Source organism: Natator depressus, chromosome 1 (genome assembly GCF_965152275.1).
Source record: "Natator depressus isolate rNatDep1 chromosome 1, rNatDep2.hap1, whole genome shotgun sequence".
Taxonomy (NCBI): Eukaryota; Metazoa; Chordata; order Testudines; family Cheloniidae; genus Natator; species Natator depressus.
Window position 1 is genome coordinate 5,718,992 of NC_134234.1, and position 10,876 is coordinate 5,729,867.

General features: G+C 46.1%; 1 pseudogene; it reads right to left on the minus strand.

Moving 5' to 3' along the window:
• Positions 1 to 620: 620 nt before the first annotated feature.
• On the minus strand, positions 621 to 1,514 carry LOC141979066 (olfactory receptor 52N2-like; annotated as a pseudogene).
• Positions 1,515 to 10,876: the final 9,362 nt, after the last annotated feature.

Consider the following 10,876-nt stretch of genomic DNA (forward strand, 5'->3'; position numbering starts at 1 on the left):
AGGCAAGCGATTCAATCACCTGGACATATAGTGGCAATCTCTGTTTCATCTGTTTCACAAACTCCCCTCAAATTCAGAGTAATATGGTCCAGTTCTCAGAAACACATAGTTTCAAAACTCTCACCAAGAAGCTCGAGTAGAATGCCCTCACTTCCTGCAGCAGCTTTCCTGTATTAACATTTTCCAACCGTAACATTGAGTTTATCCTCCAGGCTTCAAGAAGGATTAGACTTAGAAAAATCAGGTATATTTCAGCACTTTACCTACTTTACTGTCTTTGGCTATCAGAAAGCATGGCTTCAAGTTTGTCAAACTGTACAAGATACCAGTTCAAACAGGGTATAATGGAAAGCCATGGAAAGAAAATGTGACAGGATTTCTGGGGCTGAGGGCTGATAGATGACACTGAAAGAGATCAGGTGATGGTGAGAGAGAGGGAACTTAGCAGCGGAGAAATCAGTACTTGGTGATACAGTGATAAGAGGTTAGGTTTGAGGAGCTTCTCAGACTTGAACTTCCACAGTGCTGAGCTCAGCCAAAGGAGGACAGAGCACCCTTGATTAACAAGATATACTTTCACCCTCTTGTCAGGAAGGCTTAAAATCAGTGGCACCGGGCAATCATATTCTACAAGTGTACTTACGCAATTTCTCACGAAGCTCGAAGGTTTTGGCCCCATAAATGATAGGATTGAACATGGAGAGGAGGAGGTAATATAGGTTGGTCAAGATGATGTGAAGATGGGGAGCAATTCCCTGACCAAACCGGTATGTCACAGTGGAGAAGAGGAAGGAAGGATAAGACATCTTCATCACACCAATATGGTCTGTGCAAGTGCTGAAAGATTTCTGGTGGGCTTTCTTGGAGGATACACTGAGGACAGCCCTGATGAACAGACTATAGGACTATAGGGCAATAAGTGTCAGGTCTAACATGATGATTACCAATGCTATTACCAAACCATACATCCTGTTGACTGTAATGTCGCCACGTGACATCTTCACCATGGCCATGTGGTCACAGCACGTATGTGGGATAATGTGGTTGGCACAGAATGGCTGCCTGCTCAGAAGCAGGGGCATGGGAAGAAGGAAGAGAACAGCTCTTATCAAACCCACTAGCGCTAGCTTAGCTATTCATGCATTGGTGATGGCTGTGGCATATCTCAAAGGGTTACATATGGCGACACAGCGATCAAAGGCCATTGTCATGAGGATCGTTGAATGTATCACAGAAGCCATGTGAATGAAGAACATCTGCATGAGGCAGCCACCCACAGTAATACCTTTCAAATTGAACCAAAATATGCACATTGTCTTTGGCACGACGGTAGTAGATGTGCTGATTTCTGTGAGTGCAAGCATGGAGAGCAGCAGGTACATTGGCTTGTGCAGAGTCTGCTCCTTACCTATAACATAGAGAAGCCTGAAATTTCCCAGCAGGCTCATAATGTAGAAAATAGAGAAAGGGATGGAAATCCAGATGTGAGCAGCTTCCAAGTCAGGGATGCCCATTAGAAAGCTCTGTTTCCGGAAACTTCTATCAGGACCCGGTCAGAGGTGATGGACCTGGACCCCAGGCCAATGTCTGCAACAGCAGTAGTGGATCCAGTCCCAGAGACCCAGACGGAACCAATCCCAGACCCAGAACCAGCCGAACAACCAACACCAGACCCATTGCCAGCATTGAATCCAGTACTTGCAACCTCAACACCAGAGGGCCGCACCGAACCTGAACTGGCAGCAGCCGATAACCCTACACAAGAGGGTCAACCGGAGCCTGAATCCCAACATAGTGCACCAGCGGAGAGCGGTTCACAGTCAACGGAAACAGCCCCATCCCCTACATCGCTTCCAGAGGGACCAAGCCTAGGTCCACAATCCCATGAGGAACTGATGTCTCCAACATCAAGGGAACAGTTCCAGACCAAACAGGAAGCAGATGAAAGCCTCCAGAGAGCTTGGAGGCTGGCACGGAGCAACCCACCGCCTCTCAGCTCTTCTAATCCATCCAGGTTTGTTGTAGAAAGAGGACTTTTATACAAGAAAACTCTTTCTGGTGGACACCAGGAAGACTGGCATCCTCAGAGAGAGTTGGTAGTTCCAACTAAATACCGGGCCAAGGTCTTGAGCTTAGCCCATGATCACCCTAGTGGCCATGCTGGGGTGAACAGGACCAAAGACCATTTGGGGGGGTCATTCCACTGGGAGGGAATGGGCAAGGATGTTTCTACCTATGTCCGGTCTTGTGAGGTGTGCCAAAGAGTGGGAAAACCCCAAGACCAGGTCAAAGCCCCTTTCCAGCCACTCCCCATCATTGAAGTTCCATTTCAGCGAGTAGCTGTGGATATTCTGGGTCCTTTTCCGAAAAAGACACCCAGAGGAAAGCAGTACATACTGACTTTCATGGATTTTGCCACCCGATGGCTGGAAGCAGTAGCTCTAAGCAACACCAGGGCTAAAAGTGTGTGCCAGGCACTAGCAGACATTTTGGCAGGGTAGGTTGGCCCTCCGACATCCTCACAGATGCAGGGACTAATTTCCTGGCAGGAACTATGGAAAACCTTTGGGAAGCTCATGAGGTAAATCACTTGGTTGCCACTCCTTACCACCATCAAACAAATGGCATGGTGGAGAAGTTTAATGGGACTTTGGGGGCCATGATACGTAAATTCCTAAATGAGCACTCCAATGATTGGGACCTAGTGTTGCAGCAGTTGCTCTTTGCCTACACAGCTGTACCACATCCCAGTTTAGGGTTTTCCCCATTTGAACTTGTATATGGCCGTGAGGTTAAAGGGCCATTGCAGTTGGTGAAGCAGCAATGGGAGGGATTTACACCTTCTCCAGGAACTAACATTCTGGACTTTGTAACCAACCTACAAAACACCCTCCGAACCTCTTTAGCCCTTGCTAGAGAAAACTTACAGGATGCTCAAAAAGAGCAAAAAGCCTGGTATGATAAACATGCCAGAGAGCATTCCTTCAAAGTAGGAGACGAGGTCATGGTCCATGGGCCTGGAGTCCCCACATGGCCTTGTAGAGTCATAGCATCCATTATGTATAGGCTGTCCGAAGCATTCTCAGGGAGGCTCACCAGGTGGGAGATAACTTTCTCTTAAGGCCTATTGTTTCTGCCAATGTCTCATTTCCCTGAATAGGCCGTTCCCAACCAGCTATCAAGGCTGAAACCAAGTTCCCTAGTGGTTGTTACCCAGTTGTAACTACATTTGAAATGCAGAGAAATAGTCAATATTCAGAGCTTCTGACAAAAATCATAAATTCATACAAAAAGGATAATCATATTCAGAAAGTCATAACTTTTCCAATGACATCTTACATAACCCATCTTGCAATGGAGTACATTGTCACTAAAATATCAATGGTTATTTCTACAAGTGAAATGCCTGAAGTTACATAACAACAACAATTGGAAACAAAACTGAGTAAAATTTGTGACACCCAGATTGTAGTTCTGTGGCTTGCCAAGGGAAAGAGACCCTGAAACTCCCCAAACGCACTCTGTACCAAGAAAGGTCCCAAAGTTGGCCTTGGACCAACAATCACAAAGAAAAAAAATAATTTCACAGTCCTGCCCACCTGTCCACCTACATGATGCTCTGCGACCCTATGACGTTCTGCTCTGGTGTTATCTAGACTGGTGATCTCTTAGGTCACCCCAGTCCTTGACTCTGGGAGCCAGCCTTCCCCTGCTCAGCTGGGATAATCCCCACTCCTGGGCTCTTCACTCACATTCTGTGGCATGTAAGCTGCTCCTTGGATTGTGCAACCAAAAGACACTAGCCAATATCTCCAGTCCAAGACACAACACAAGAAACCTCCCTCTTGCAGTGTCCAGGTATGCCCGCAGGACACTGCAAGTTAATATGAGTTTGCCATTTTAAGAAAGAAATGCAGATGCCCCAGGCTTGTTATCCCAAGGGGAGTCTCTTACACGCTTCAAACCAAACACACTGCTTCAGGTAGAATAAACAACAAATTTATTAACTACAAAGATAGATTTTAAGTGATATTAAGTGATAGCCAAAAAGTCAGAGTGGTTACCAAATCAAAAGAAAATGTAAGCACACTTTCAAAATATAAAGGGAAGGGTAACCATCTTTCTGTATACAGAATTGTAAAATCCCTCTTGGCCAGAAGCAAAACCCCTTCACCTGTAAAGGGTTAAGACACTAAGATAACCTCACTGGCACCTGACCAAAATGACCAATGAGGAGACAACATACTTTCAAAGCCGGAGCGAGGGTTGGGGGAAAAAAGAGTCTGTCTGTCTATGTGATGCTTTTGTCTGGAGCAGAACTGGAATAGAGTATTAGAACTTGCTAGTAAGTAATCTAGCTAGAAATGCATTAGATTTCCTTTTGTTTAAATGGCTGGTAAGTAAGCTGTGCTCAATGGAATGTATATTCCTGTTTTTGTGTCTTTTTCTAACTTAAGGTTTTGCCTAGAGGGATTCTCTATGTTTTGAATCTGATTACCCTGTAAGGTATTTACCATCCTGATTTTACAGAGGTGATTCTTTTACTTTTTCTTTAATTAAAATTCTTCTTTTAAGATCCTGATTGCTTTTTCATTGTTCTTAAGCTCCAAGGGTTTGCATCTGTGTTCATCTATGCAAGTTGGTGAGGATTTTTATCAAGCCTTCCCCAGGAAAGGGCCTTTAGGTCTTGGGGGATATTTTTGGGGGGGTAGACGTCTCCAAGTCTTATGCACATGAGTCATTGCATTGGAGCTCCCTTGCTGGACAATGGCTGTTGATGGGTTGTTTGACACCCTGCCCCGCTATTGGTCACTTTCCTTGCTGTAGCCTCTGGGGAGCTAATATCTGGCTGATTCCCCAACTTACAGCATGTTTTAGTGACCACCATACAACACCACTCTCATAACTCCATATACATTAATGATACACATGTATGGAAAGAGACATGACTTTCAGTAGATCATAACCTTTCCCCTGAGACCATACAAGGCATGCTTCATACGTAAAATCATATTTATATGAAAATGAGGTTTATGGTGGTAACAGTATGCTCCCCAATGATAGAGAATGTCTCACCTCCCCCCTTAGTTTGCTACAAGAGGGTTAGCCACCGACTAGCTCAAAGGCAGAGTGTGTAATAGTTCTCTTGGCACCCAGCCATCAAGGCCATGAGGCGGTGTGCCTCAGCATGGGGTAAGACACCCCCTTCTCTGTCAGTTGGGACATTTGTATTCTCACAAACCACCACCTGGCAACTTCCTCCTATCAATTCCTCCATTATCAAAGGCATTGGAGCTGCATCTAGATGTAAAGAGACACAGATACTTTCCAAAAAATTTATCAGAAATAGCGTCCTGAAAAACTGGGACCTGGATTAGGGTAACCTCTGCCACCCCTTCCTCTGTCCCTGAGAAGTCAGCTGTGGGACTGCTCCCCTCCAGGATGTCAGTTACACAGTTCCTTCTCAAAACCGGGTCACCAGCTGTCAGGGTTCCCTCCCCACTCTGAGCTCTGGGGTCCAGATGTGGGGTCCCGCTTGAAACACCCCCTAAGCGTATTTCTACCAGCATAGGTGAAAAATTCCCCAAAGGCACAAATCGTTTCCTTGTCCTTGGACAGTGTTGCTGCCACCACCAAGTGATTTAGACAAAAATCCAGGAAAAAGGCCACTTGGAGTCCTTTTTTCCACAAAATATTCCCCGGAATCCCCTAACCAATTGGCTACAAAGTGCGCACAGAGCAAACCCCTGGCTTTTTAGGACCCTGAAAATCAATCAGGTTCTTAAAAGAAGAACTTATTTCTCTTTAAAAAGTAAAAGAATCACACCTGGAAAATCAGGATGGAAGGTAACTTTACAAAGTAAATAAAAAAAAAAATAAAACACAGAGGAGTCCCATCTGGGCTCAGCTTCAAAGTTACAAAAAAACAGTAATAAAACTCCTGCTTAGCATATGGAAAATTCAGAAGCTGAAACAAAAGATAACAAAGGCATTTCCCTGCCTTTACTTACAAGTTCTGTAATTTTAGATGTATCAGTAAAGGTATCTTTTCAGGAGATGGTTTACTAGTTTGATCTCTCTCTCTCTCTGTCCAGAAAGGGAACACACAAAGAGAGCACAAACAAAAACTCTTCCCTCCCACCCCAGATTGGAAAGTATCTTCTTTCCTTATTGGTCTTGTTGGCCAGGTGCTAACCAGGTTATTGGAGATTCTAACCCTTACAAGTAAAGGGATTCTGTAACTCTGGACAGGAGGGATTTTATGCTACCGCATACATCAAGGTGGTTACCCTTCCCTTTATATTTATGACACAGGCTGAGTACCTGGGTTCACAGATGCTGATACAGCCTTCCTTCTAGTGTCCTCGGCATCGTGCCCCAAGTGACTAGTGAGGAGACATTCCTGTACCCCCACTATTCCTTCCCCAGTTTCCTCCTCTGGGCCCCCTCCTAAGACACATTTCTCTGTGCTCCCTCGGAAGCATTCTTTCTTTTGTTCAGCTGCAAAACTCTGCCAGCTAACAACTGGGACAGTTTCCTTACTCACTGACAACACCTCCCCTGCCTCTGTGCCTGAGGGCATGTTACCTAGTCTCAGCTCCTCTCATACTTGGAAGCACCCTGCTTCCCTGTCTTACAGAGTGACAGGAATCCTCACTGACCTCAGTGGTTTCTGAGATTCCCTGCCCCTTCTCTGGGCTCTCCTCTAGGACACATTTCTTTATGCTCCCTAGAGTTTGTCTCTGGTTCAGCTGTGACCTGCTGGAAGCTAACAACCTGGACAGTTCTCTCCCTGGCAGGTATGACACCCTTATCCCTTCCTGATGCAATCTTGCCTCCAGCTTGAGTGCTGGAATTGGTCTCAACCACCCTCCCGCCTGGAAGCATGTGGCTTCCCCCTGTTGCAGAAGAATCAAGGAGACTCTCTCCCATTCTCTCAGCAGTTCCTGAGAACTTACCCTTTCCTTCAGCGGTCCCAGAATAAAACTCCCTCCTGCGGCAGGCAAATACTTTAAGCTGAGCTACACAGAAAAAACATGAGCACGGAGCAGGTCGACTAAGAGGTGTTCCATTACTCCACAGTCCAAACACTTTCCAGACCTTCCCACACCACAAGGATTTTACCGAGTGGTATCAGGAATCTGCTTTCGCCCACCCTCACAATCTCTGCCGTGTGGCCAGGTAACACACTGGCCTTTGGGACCACACTCTGCTAAACCAGAGAGATATGAGCTCCTGTATCCCTCTGCCTCAAGTACTCCCTGACATCCGTTTGGAGAGCGTTAACATGCTCCATGTCTGGTTCTGCAGAGGCTAATCTCATAAAACCAATGTGATTGGTTTCAGTTGCTTGGGGAGTTTCTGGGGTGAGGACAGCAGAACTAACATGAACTATTGGTTGCCTGCTTCCTCCTAGCACAGGGCATTTGTTCCTCTAGTGATCAGTGGAATTACACTGATAGCACCTTTTGAGCTCTTCTGCTTTTACAGGAGATTTGGGATGGGGCATAGAGGAATGTTTTTGGGTCAGAGAATGTTTAGGCTCCCCCCCACATTGTCTTCCCAGGGGCAAAATGGGATCCTCCTTTCCCACCAGTTGTAAACCCCTCTTTCTGTGGCCTGCCCTCAATAGACTCCTGAGTCTGCTCGAAGCCATCAGCTAAAAAAGCCATCTCAGCCACAGACTTTACATCTTTGTCCCACAGACACTGCTTTACACTGAATGCATCCGATGAAGTGAACTGTAGCTCATGAAAGCTTGTGCTCAGATAAATTTGTTAGTCTCTAAGGTGCCACAAGTACTCCTTTTCTTTTGTGAATACAGACTAAGAGGGCTGCTACTCTGAAACCTGCTTTACTTCAGCCGTACATATGCTGTGGAAATGTGCTTGAGCAACAAGATCAAGCATTCCTTCAAATTTTGCCACCTCTTTACACCTCACCCATTTTCCCAAAAAATCTTTTACGTTCTTTACATATTCCCCATTACTCATCCCAAAATCCCTTTTAAGATTCCTGAATTTAATTCTATATGTTACAGGGGTAATCTGAAAACTTCACAAAACTGTAGCTTTAAATTTACAGTAGTCTAAAGCATCTTCTTTAGGCATTACATTGAATACATTTGGAGCTTTGCAAGTTAATTTTGCAATCTGGGTAGGAGCTCCCTTACCATCAGGGATTTCATGTATCACACACAGCCTGTCGAAGGCAGTCAGATATTCAGCAATATTATCATCTTCACTGTCTGCTGGACACGAGTGTTCCCATTTGTGGATTTTTGAAGTGATGGGAGTCATTGGGGTCAGGGGCCACTGGTTCTGCTCCTCTATCAAGTCCAGTTGCTGTTCTCTCTCTCTATTTCTTTCTTCCTGCCCTCTCTCTCTCTCTCTCTTTCGCTCTGTTTCTTCCATAGCCCTGCTGTGTGCAGCCTCCACCCTGGTTGCCTCTTCCTCCGTAGCCCTTTGGTGTGCAGCCTCCTCTTCTTTGAGCCTCATTGCTGCCTGCCACGTTTGAAACTTGCTGTAGTTTCCCTTCTCTGTTGCTTCCAGTTTTGCCAGCTCTAGTTTTGTAGCTCCAGCGTTGGTAGTCATTTTTCTGCTTTCTTGTGCTTAATTCCCTCATCAAAATTAAACAAACAGAAAATGACATAATGGTGCCTCCTCCTGACTGTCCTTAGCCACTGCACGTTCTCACAGGATGAAGAATGGTCCAGACGGGGACGGTGTCAGAGACAATCTGCTACAGTGTGGTCCACTTTACATTCCAGGCTGAGACACCTCCCGGATGCAGGAGTCCTCATGACGCCTCTTTGGGTTGTGCATTCGGGAGGATGTCCATTACCCATTTTGCATAATTTCAGGACTCTGAGTCACTCTGATCCGGATACTGCACATCACAGAATATCAGGGTTGGAAGGGACCTCAGGAGGTCATCTAGTCCACAGTGTCCCGCTGTCCCACCCCCAGCCCCCACACACTGTGTGTTTCTGGACCCCCCCCCACCCCGGGGATATTTTCAACACCACCTCTAAGCCAGAAACATGCTTTTAATTTTACTGCCTTTTGTGTTTCTCATCCTCTCCAGAAACAGAGATGCAGGGGCTCAGAGAGAGCAGACCCCTCTCCCCCCTTGAAAAAAATGTTATCCTAATTGTTTTGAAGGTTTAAGCCTGTGAGTTAGAGATATCAGCAACTTTCCTGTCAGTTCTTCTTCAGTCCTAACAAGCTCACCCATCCTTAGAGGCCACAGGAGAGATCAACATGAAGTCACTGGAGACTCAGTGCCGATTTAAATCAGGGCACTTATTTAAGTCACTACGTGTGGATTACGGGGGAACTCCTGGATCCATTGGGAATTTGGCCTTTGATCTCAACGGGGACCAGATTCACCCTGAGTGTTTAACTTTTGGCTCCCGGCTGTATAAATCACGGCTTTGGGTCCTGCTGCAGAAAGTGCGATTCTGTTAGGGTGCTGAAAGAGTCTGAAGGAAACCCCCAGTTCAAGGGGTGCTCTGAGACCGGGAATGAAAGTTGGGAATTTCAAAACACAGGGGCCCTGATTTTGCTCTCAGAGAGGCCAGTGTCAATCTGGAATGACCCAGTGAAGGCAGAATGTGAGAGCAGAATATCGCCAGTGTGTGGCCCATTCTTGTTGTGAACGCTCTGGTTCACAGATACCCACCGCAGAGGCTTTGTTTGCATTTCCTAACAGGGCAGTGAAGTTGCTGAATTGGAAAACTTGAGCAAACCAGAGGGAAAACCACACAGCACAAAAAAGGAGGTTACTGATCCAGATAGAAGGACACAGTAAGAGAAAAGGAACTAAATTTAAAACACAATATTTGTTGAAACGCTTTCCAATTCATTTGTAGTTCCAATTTGACCAGGTAAATCCCTTGGTGTTTCCGAGAGTACTAAAGAATTCAAGTCACCCTGCTGGTGACTTTCTGCCCAGATGGTTCTAAACTTGAACCCTGGATCCCTTCCTGAGCCCTCAGCACTAACCTTAATGCAGAAACAGGCAAGTCACTGCAATCCCGCTTAGCAGAGAAAGGAAATCTCCTTACTGTTACTGCAAGGAAGAGGCTTGAGAATCAGTGTGTGAATGTCACATGGCTGACACTTCACATGCTGCACAGCGACCTTTATGATCTCCCTGAACACTCCCCGTGAACTGTCAGGTTGGCCAGGACTCCCGTAGAATTCCCTGGACTTTGTGAGCAGCAGGAAAAGCAGAAAATAGACCCTAGAGAACTTCAGGCGGAGACCTCCCCTGGGAGTGAAGAAATGATTTGCCAGTAACAGGGGCTCAGATTTACAGAGCAAAATGCAGTTTGCAAACTGTTCAGTGCAGCAAATGGTGATAGGTTCCTTTCCTGTGTGTACTGCACTGCCACCTGCACTCTGTGGGAACGCTGCCACAAGATTCGGGGCCAAAAACACATTTCAGTTGATGGAAGCATTGTACCGCTGCATACCATCCGGAATTCATCTAACATGACATCCCACGTTTTACGAGAGAACAGGCATGGAATTTGCCTGATCTATTGTCCTGGGGCTATTTGACTGTGATGTATTTTCATAGACTCATAGAATATCAGGGTTGGTTAGGACCTCAGGAGGTCATCTAGTGTAACCCCGTGCTCAGAGGTAGGTCGGTAGGTGTGCTCTGCTTGGGTGAGAACATGGTGGTACAGGAATCAAATAACAGCTACATCTGGATCTCCTGTTTGGGCTACTGTCCCTACCCCCATACTTGCATCATAGGTGTCTTGCAGCCAAATTTGGGCTCCATAGGGTATAAGACGGATGGGTTGTCACCCCTGAGGTGCAGTCTGGAAGCCATGAGAACAGCTGCAACCCTCTAATCATCC